Source organism: Photinus pyralis, unplaced genomic scaffold (genome assembly GCF_008802855.1).
Source record: "Photinus pyralis isolate 1611_PpyrPB1 unplaced genomic scaffold, Ppyr1.3 Ppyr1.4_LG6, whole genome shotgun sequence".
In the NCBI taxonomy this organism is placed as follows: Eukaryota; Metazoa; Arthropoda; class Insecta; order Coleoptera; family Lampyridae; genus Photinus; species Photinus pyralis.
In genome coordinates this window covers 5,072,968-5,081,608 of record NW_022170663.1, presented here as the reverse complement: position 1 = coordinate 5,081,608, position 8,641 = coordinate 5,072,968, and the positions used below count along the sequence as shown (strand labels likewise).

At 35.4% G+C, this 8,641-nt stretch overlaps 1 long non-coding RNA gene across 1 annotated transcript; it reads left to right on the top strand.

Annotated features, from left to right (window-relative positions):
- The first annotated feature begins 7,274 nt into the window (after nucleotides 1–7,274).
- On the top strand, nucleotides 7,275–8,417 carry LOC116174250. The gene is made up of 4 exons (XR_004146068.1): nucleotides 7,275–7,534; nucleotides 7,630–7,727; nucleotides 7,783–8,268; nucleotides 8,323–8,417. It is a non-coding gene; the product is annotated as an uncharacterized LOC116174250 (long non-coding RNA).
- Nucleotides 8,418–8,641: the final 224 nt, after the last annotated feature.

The following is an 8,641-nucleotide window of genomic DNA, read 5'->3' as shown; positions in this document are numbered from 1 at the left end:
GATTCTGCGCAGTCCCAACTTCATTATTTATGACAATATTTCTTCGAAATTGTAACCATAGATGCTTCTGGTAAAGAAAAAAATATCACATGTAGTAAAAATCGAAAACTAGAAATGTAATTCGCAAAGGCAAACACATTGCACGTAGTAAAAAATCAAATGTGCGCATGCGCAAATTGCAAAATGACATCTTTTTTACTTACGAAAATCTCTGAAAAATTTTAACCATATACGCTTCTATTACGAGGACGATTGAGAAAATTTAATCTGGTTAAGAACCGGTGATAAAAAACTTTTAAATTTAAAAAATCCGAAGTACTACTTTATTTTGTTGTATTTTTCTCGAGCATGTTATTCAATATAAAAGGTAGAGGATTGCGATTGCTTACCGTGAAAGAACAAGTGTGTAAAAGTAAGTGACATTTGATATCTGCTATCGTCTGTGCTGTTTGATGAGCACTAAATTCGTTCCAGGGTACATTTAATGTAGTAATAGGTCACTCTGAGAAATTCAGGGTTTCATTTTAGATTATTATTCATTATTTAAAAAAAATTCCACGTGTGTTCACAAACCTAGTAAATTTTGAATTTTTTGTTAATTTAGGCCAGCCGAGTGGTTATTTGCAAAATAAAATAAGTGCTTATGAAAATATAGCCAGTAGTGTTTTTTTGAAAACTAGAAATGCCATTACCTACATTTCAGATTTCAGTCTGGCGCATCTTCTCGATATCATTGGAACAAGTTTGTATACGCTTGTAACGCCATTTTGACGTAATCTTGAACCAGTGGCATAGCAAACACACGTTTATGTATGCTTGCTTCATTTGTCATAGTTCAGGAATAGGCTGCCTGTCCTGAATGTTTGTGAGCCTGTCCTGTCCTGTCGAGGATTATACAGTCTGGCTACGGCCCTGATAGGGCCTAACCTGACTTAGCCAAGTCCATATATTGTGAAAGAACGCTGTGAACGGAATATAGTAGGGCAATACTATGCGATCAAAAATGAGTTGCTGTCGAGTTACCTTTGAAATTTTTGTTTACATGAGAAATCGTACTTAATTTGAACTTCCAAAGGCGACTCGACAGCAACTCATTTTTGATCGCCCGTTATTAGAAACGAATCAATTCCGTCGTCATAAAATAGCAAACCATTTTTTCCCTAAAAAAAAGAAATCTGTCGCATTTTACATCCCGTTAATCCCGAATAGTATCTAATCGTACCTACGCCATTAAACATTCGAATCCGCAGATTTCGGATAAGGGTAGTATCGACTATATAAAATTTATAGATAAACAACAGCCGAACAATTTTGAACCGTGCCCGGCGCTTTAATTTCGATGTTTACGACTTTGAAACAATCAGGGAGCTAATTGTCGAATAAATTGATTGATTTAATACGTCAAGCATAATGATACATGGACGCCTTGAACCGCCACCTGTTCGACGTCGGGGGCAGCATTAACGATGTCCTTAGTTTCTCCCTTTTTACGCGCCCTCTTGTATTGCCGTTCAATTACCGAGATTGTTTCTTCGCGCTGCTACCTAAAACATAATAAAAACCTGCTCCCACCACCGCCGCCGGCAACTTGGATATTAATATTTTATACAACCTTTCTCTGTTAACATTGTTTTATACGTGCGTTACCTACAAGCGTTCGCATGAAAGAACTTTAAGAATTAGGCCCAGCTACCTTTCACGCTCCCTTATGTCTTTTATCAAACCCCCTTTGACCCATTAGAATTTTATAGAATTCTTGTGTGCTCTTTTGTGAGCCGTAATGTTCCTTTGACGAAGCTGTTTGTGAAGTTTTTATGGCGCCATGAAATTTTAGGAAACTGGGACAACTAACTGATGGATACGGAAAGCGAATGAGAGTTAATCTACAACATACATGCTCCATTTCATTGAATAAATAAAGACCATTATCCAAGTGACTACTCAAAAATGAAACGCTGTAGCCCAGGTCTTCGTAATTTAGTAATGGCGCTACATTAAACGGCCTCTATAGAAGGTGTGACATTTCCTTTACGTTCGCGTAATATTTTTATAAGGCATTACGGGAACGATATGAACGATTTAAATAATAGAATATACAAGAGCTTAAAAAAGCTTAAGAGATCGTAAATTTCGCTGTTTTTCTATGCAGGTGTTTTCTTTTTATACCGTGTAATATTTGATTGTCGAGGATGAAAAGTTGGGCGCATATAAAGTTAACGATGCCGTTATTTGATAATAAGAACTTTTATGGGAAATTCAATTCTCCCATTCCGCGCTCTTATGATATATTCACAAAATTTGGTTATGGGCATCCTCGCTCGTACGTTTACGGCTATCCACTCAAAATTGGATTGTTATACGATATAAATATTTAAGTGTCGCAACGTATTTTTGCCATTGCAATTAGTGAACATAAATAGTTTACATCAATCTGTTTTATTTTAATAATAAACTTCACTTTCTGTTAATCCTACTTTTCATCCTTTTAATATGCATTTGTTCTGAATCGTAAAGTTCAACGTAGCTATTTTGGGCAATTTACGCAAACCGTCTGAAGGCAGTTAAAAATTTATACAGGTAGGCGCAACGAAAACGAAACAGACCGAAGAAATCGTAAGGAAACAGTTTTTGGGAAAAACACAAAAACATGTCAATTTTGGTTGGAAGGGGGACATTTAGCTTTTACTTAAAAATATAGACCTCTTGTGTTGACCCTCTAAGCAGGGTTGCCACGCCGTCAATAATTTTAAATTGCACGTTGGGTCGAGTGGCACATCATTCGAAATGGCTCATAATTTCCTGTGGTCTATTTTTCAAATTTGAGCGAATCGTTTGAGCGATACAGGGTGTCAAATGATAAATAATTCAAATGGACATTCAAGCTTTTACGTGAATAAACACGTTCATGAGAAATATTAGCTGCACAAAACAATCACAACAATGTGTCACTCGACCCAACGTTCAGTTAAAAATTACGGAGAAGGTGGTAACCCTGCTTAGGGGGTTGACAACAGGAGTGTACATTTTAAAGTAAAAGAGGTCCCCCTTCCAATTAAAATCGTCGTGTTTTTGCGTTTTTTCCCAAAAACTATTTACTTGCGGGTCCTGTTTCGTTTTCATTGTACCACCCTGTATATGAGTTCAATGGAAAACGGCAATAGAAACAAAATGTTCCTTTATTGAGGGTAATTTTGACATCTTTAAACTGCAATAAGCATATTAAACGCGGTCAAAGTTATTGAGTGTCGTTAATGGGTTCTATCAAGGATACTTTTGGACAAAACTATAAACGAAAACGCCTTATACTTTAGCAAGTTAGAAAGTACAAGACAGCTTATTGATACGAAGTGGGAAAAATATGTGAAGGAAATCAATACAGCTATTAATACGGACAATATTGGGGTCCGAAAGGTAAGTGATGTGACTGAAGATATATGGGGCCAAATATCATGCAAGTCATGTGTTTATTCGAACTCTTTAACGACGAAGGGACGAATTACGTTTAATTTTGTTTATCCGCGCCCAAAGTTCATTTAAAAATTTGGTAAATGAGCATTTTGAGTAGTTTGATCATGACATTGTTTGCTTGAAATCAAGAATTTAAAGTTAGAATTGAATTATTTTGTTGTGCCGGGGTGTTAGTGGTGGCAGCACTGGCACCCGCCCATATAATGGTGATGGCTAGATCCAAAGGATGGGACCGGAAGAAGGTGATGGAAGGTGGGGGCCACACAAATCATTCTTAAAGACACTAACCAAAAACGCAAAATTATAGACAGGAGAGTAAGAACGAGAGCTAGTAGAATAAGGGGAAAAGACAATGAAGACTGCAAGGATTGTGGAATGAGGAATCATCGCATGTATGTGCTCTAGTGAGGAGAATTGGGACAAAATAGCCCCTATCTCCCTAAGTTTTTCTATTAAATATGATACTTAATTTAGTGCCTCTGGAGGTAAGGTGGAGTGATCATTGAAGAAATATAATTAGAGGATACCCGGTTAGATAAAATAAAGTCACAAAAGAAGCTGTAAATACGCAATGCGTACATCGTACTTATTGAACGATCAAAGAAACGTATTCAAAGAGATTTTTAGATTATGTAATATCTCCGAGCTCTTTGTAAATAAACAAGATTAAAGGTACTAAAGTAAAAATTCCACAAGGTAAAAAAAGTGACCGTTAACTTTTATGCGTATTTGTTGTTGTTAAAGTCTAGGGCGAATGTGAAGCAGATCGTTAAAAGAGAGTAAAAATGTTTTTTTTTGTAACTAACAACACAATTAATTCAGGTAAAATATAACGTCATTGCGAGTTGGGGTTATAGCGCAAAATTACAATAATTAGAGCAGATTTTTGGTCAGCTAATTCTCAGGAATAGGCCCTGTACAAAGCCCGGCTCAGCAAACAAAAACCATTTGAGAGAGAGGGAGGAACGAATAGGCGCCAAAAAAAAGTGGAGATGGTGACAAAGACAGAATTAAAAGGTTACAATATGTCATGGGAGCTGTTATGTTTTCGTTATTTATTAGGTGTTAATTTTATTGCATTTGAGTTAGTTATCTCATTGTTTATTTTTCCTTCTGTTTGTAATTCCGTACTATGTTCTTGTTTAAATGAAGTTTCCTAAAGCTGTGAGTGAGTGTTTTTGTGTCTTTGATAAGTGCGCCTGAATATTCCAAACCTTTCGCGACCGATTATTTGGATTCTTTAAAAAAAACTGTAAGTAATTTAAGATTTTTTTAAATTATCAACCGCCTGAGTGCAGGGTAATATATGTCCAAACTGGCTTTGTAAGCCTTTCTTTTCTACAGGGATTTTCTTTTAATTAATTCATTCGGAAAAAATGTCATTATTATATTTATTCGAATTCCTTGTGCGACCCAGATATAGTCTTCATATATTTTTCTATTCGTGCCCAAGATTTATTTCAGGCGCGAAACAAAATTCGTGTAATAAATTCTTTGGAAGTTCCTCGAGTCTGTCAAATTGAGAAGTTTCAAGCCAGCCAGTATCAGGATTTCTCTTTATATCAAATACCGGATGTGTACGAGGAGAGATTATAAAATTCTAAGAGTCAATTTTGTTTTGTTTTGAGCTAGCATGGGTAGATGGGTGGTGTAGTGACCGCCCGCAATTGCACACAGCAGTATACACGGTGATTCAAAATTAAGTGCACAGATTTTAAGGGCGTATTTACCACCCAAAAATAAGAAATTTTTTTCATATAATCGCATGTATGTAAAAGTTTTTTAAAAAGTCGGTTTTTATTTATTTTATTCCCACCAAAGGAAGGCCCTTAGGATCACAAAATAAGCCTAGCAAATTTTATTGAAATGGGCTGAAAGGTTTTTGAATAATTGATAAAAAACCGATTTTTATAAAAAATTGTTACAGCCTGTATCTAGAAAACGAAGCAACATACGATTATATAAAAAAAATTTCTTATTTTTGGCTGGTAAATACGCCCTTAAAATCTTTGTACTCAATTTTGAATCACCCTGTATAGACAATGACTTGACAAACAAGCAATGAATACACAAAAATAGCAGAGGAAGTTGCGGAGAGAAAAAGTAGAAAAGAGAGGAGGGTAAAAGTGGGTTACAAAAAAATCACAATCAACAACCAAACATACACATGGGAAAATATTAGGGCGAACAATAAGGAAAATAATGAGAAACATGTACAAACAAGTTGGCAAGCCAGTACTTCCTACGTAAGAACTTATCATTTGCGCATGATTAGAAGTCAAAAGTATAGAAGAATCTGAACTGAGCGAAACAAGAGCTAAGATAGAGAGGCATGAAACTAAATATCAATCCAGACTAAGAGGAATAGATATACAGTTAAAGCAAACATGAGTAGAACATATAGGAAAATTTAAATATCCAGGAATAAGGGGGATAGGTATATGAAAGAAGAAAATAACAAACTATATTACAGAATGTAAATAAGTTGTACTACAGACAATGTTTATATATAATAAATAATGAGAAACAGAAGACTAGTAAAACAAGTGTGGAACGCAAAGTAAAAAGCGCAAAATGAAGAGGAAAACTCAGAAAAACATTAACAACGAAATCAGACGAACATTGCAAAAGAAAGGTGTACTATAGGCAGAAGCAAGTGTAAACGTAAAACAAAACAAACAAAAATAAGAAGTTCGTTTACACAGAATTGTAAATACGCAACACATAATTAAACGCTGTAATTGATTAACATCGTAGCCTATTAATAGGCACCTTAATGTTTGAAACGGAAAGGGATCATTGTTACTTATTCACTTTTATTTACCAACACAAATCCTGAAAGATTCTTCAAAACGTTATTGGCGTTAAAGCTGACAATTAAGGTTTCCTTTGAAATACAGATTCTCGCACGTATTCAATGACATTTGTATAGATTTGTATTCACGGAAACGTAGACATTTCACACATGCACACTTGTTAGGATATAGCTACGAGACGGAGACGCTTGTTAGAAAACTCATTTGTCAACAGTACATTTTTTCTCCCTAGAGACAAAACCCTATACCAGAAAAACAAAATACCCGCCGAATCTGCATAATCCACCCTATGACATGAACACGTGATTTTCGACACCCCTGTTAACGTATAATGAATACACGTTTGACGAAACTCAATTTCACTTGGGAGAGGTTTGTCACAAATAACGAACGAATGCGCTTTTATCGGCGCTTTAAATTCGACATGAAAATTACAGAGAGAACGAGCGTATGAAGTACGTTAAGGATCCAATTTTCCATTGTATTGTAAGTCATAATACGAATCCACCAAGCCGCAGTGGGTGTCCACTGCGAAATCTACTCAACTCTATGATTATTTTATGACGCGTCTCCTTCCACGGGTATTACGCTCGATGCATTTGATCATTTTATTTTCATCCATCGAATTTTCCGATGTGACCGGAAAACCTAAGCGAAAGTTTGCAGCCATAAAAACTGTGTGCTTATATAGCACGCCATTGTAAATCACAGTTTCACATTCGTAGGTCCGTAATTAATAAATTATTCATGTAGTAGGTTTAATGTGTAAAAAGTTTATATTAGTGAACTTTGCCGAATTTATGGTGGGACGTAAAATTATGTGGGCACCGAAATTTTTTTTTGATAGTATATAAATTCTTTTCAAAAAGCTATATGTATTTTATGGCTTTATTATTATGTTTGATTTTATGGCCATCATTACTAATTTTGTGTATATGGGCCATCAAATCGTCCGAATGAATGATAATTTTAATGGCGGAAATTATTAGGCACTTTGAAAACTGTTGAATCGCAATTTATTACTTGGGCACAATATTTTTATTTTATTCACTTCATTTTCCCCACATAATAACCAGGAAAATGCTCCCTCAGCAAAATTTGATACTATTGTACTATTTGTTTAGTGCATTTTTTCAACCTTTAAAATGAAAAAGGTGCAAATCAAACGCGAAAGACTTAAATGGTAAAGTATAAATTGTGTATATGCCTCTACTTCATGTGAAGGATGAAGACGAATACTTCAGTATCAGGTGAGACAAAATATCCACATAGTAGGTTACTATGTCAAAGTCATTCTTTAATTATTTTTTTTCATTTTGACTTCTCGTACTTTTAATTTCGGTAGACGATGCATCCCCACGCAACGAAACCCCCCGAAAAATTTCGGAATATCTTCAAGTCCAGCCGCAGATGAAGATATTTTGTCTCGACAAAAAATTAAAGGTAGGTATTTCCATTGTCAAAAAAATTAATTTCATGATCGTACAATTTGTTATAGTTGGTAAGAAGATAAACAAAACGTTAATATTTAAAAAAAACGACATAACCAGACAAACTCACCTGGAAATTGCAAACCAGAAGGATTTCACTCACCTAAAGAGGTAAAGAGGAAACAGGAAGCACAAGTGCAAACAGCTCCAGACGGACATGCAGAGACCTCGCGAAGAGTTTTATGTTTCTTATGGACAAGGAACCTTATCGAAAGAATTTCGTACCAAAAAAAGTTCTTTGTGTGGACGGCGATCCGCAATTGTGAAGAGAATAGCTAATGAATGTTTCCAAAATAAATGGTTGGCTTTTCTGAGACAACAATACGATTTACTTTCTTTTGGTCACGTTTAACCTCGGGTTTAGCCTTTTAGCATTCAGCCACTAATCACCCAATTGCTTATAACTCTGACCTATATCAAACGCCAGTCAAAAGGGCCTTGGAGTTATCAAACCAAGGAGCAAAAACAATTGAAAATGTCAGAAAAAAAAACACGTAGGTTCATTTAGGTAGTTAAGGGGACATTTACTGAGATCCTAATTTTTCCAGGAAGAAAATAGCGTATATGCCACAGAACTAAAGTGCGTCATAATCAGTCGGGTGCTTGCCCTCAACTACGTTTAGGGCAACAATCAGTACCCTCAAATACTTTCACAAATATTTAGTATTCGAATACTTCGCATAGTATCTGAATACTTAAACTTCCTTTTTTTACCAAAAATCGACAACACCAAAATATCTCGGGAAAACACTTTTTCTTATTAATTTTGGTGCGTAGAATCCAAAACAATTCGTACTTTTTCGATTAGACTTCTCAATCTAAAGTTATGGACTAGAAACCAATTTCGAAAAAAAATTCAAAGGGCTG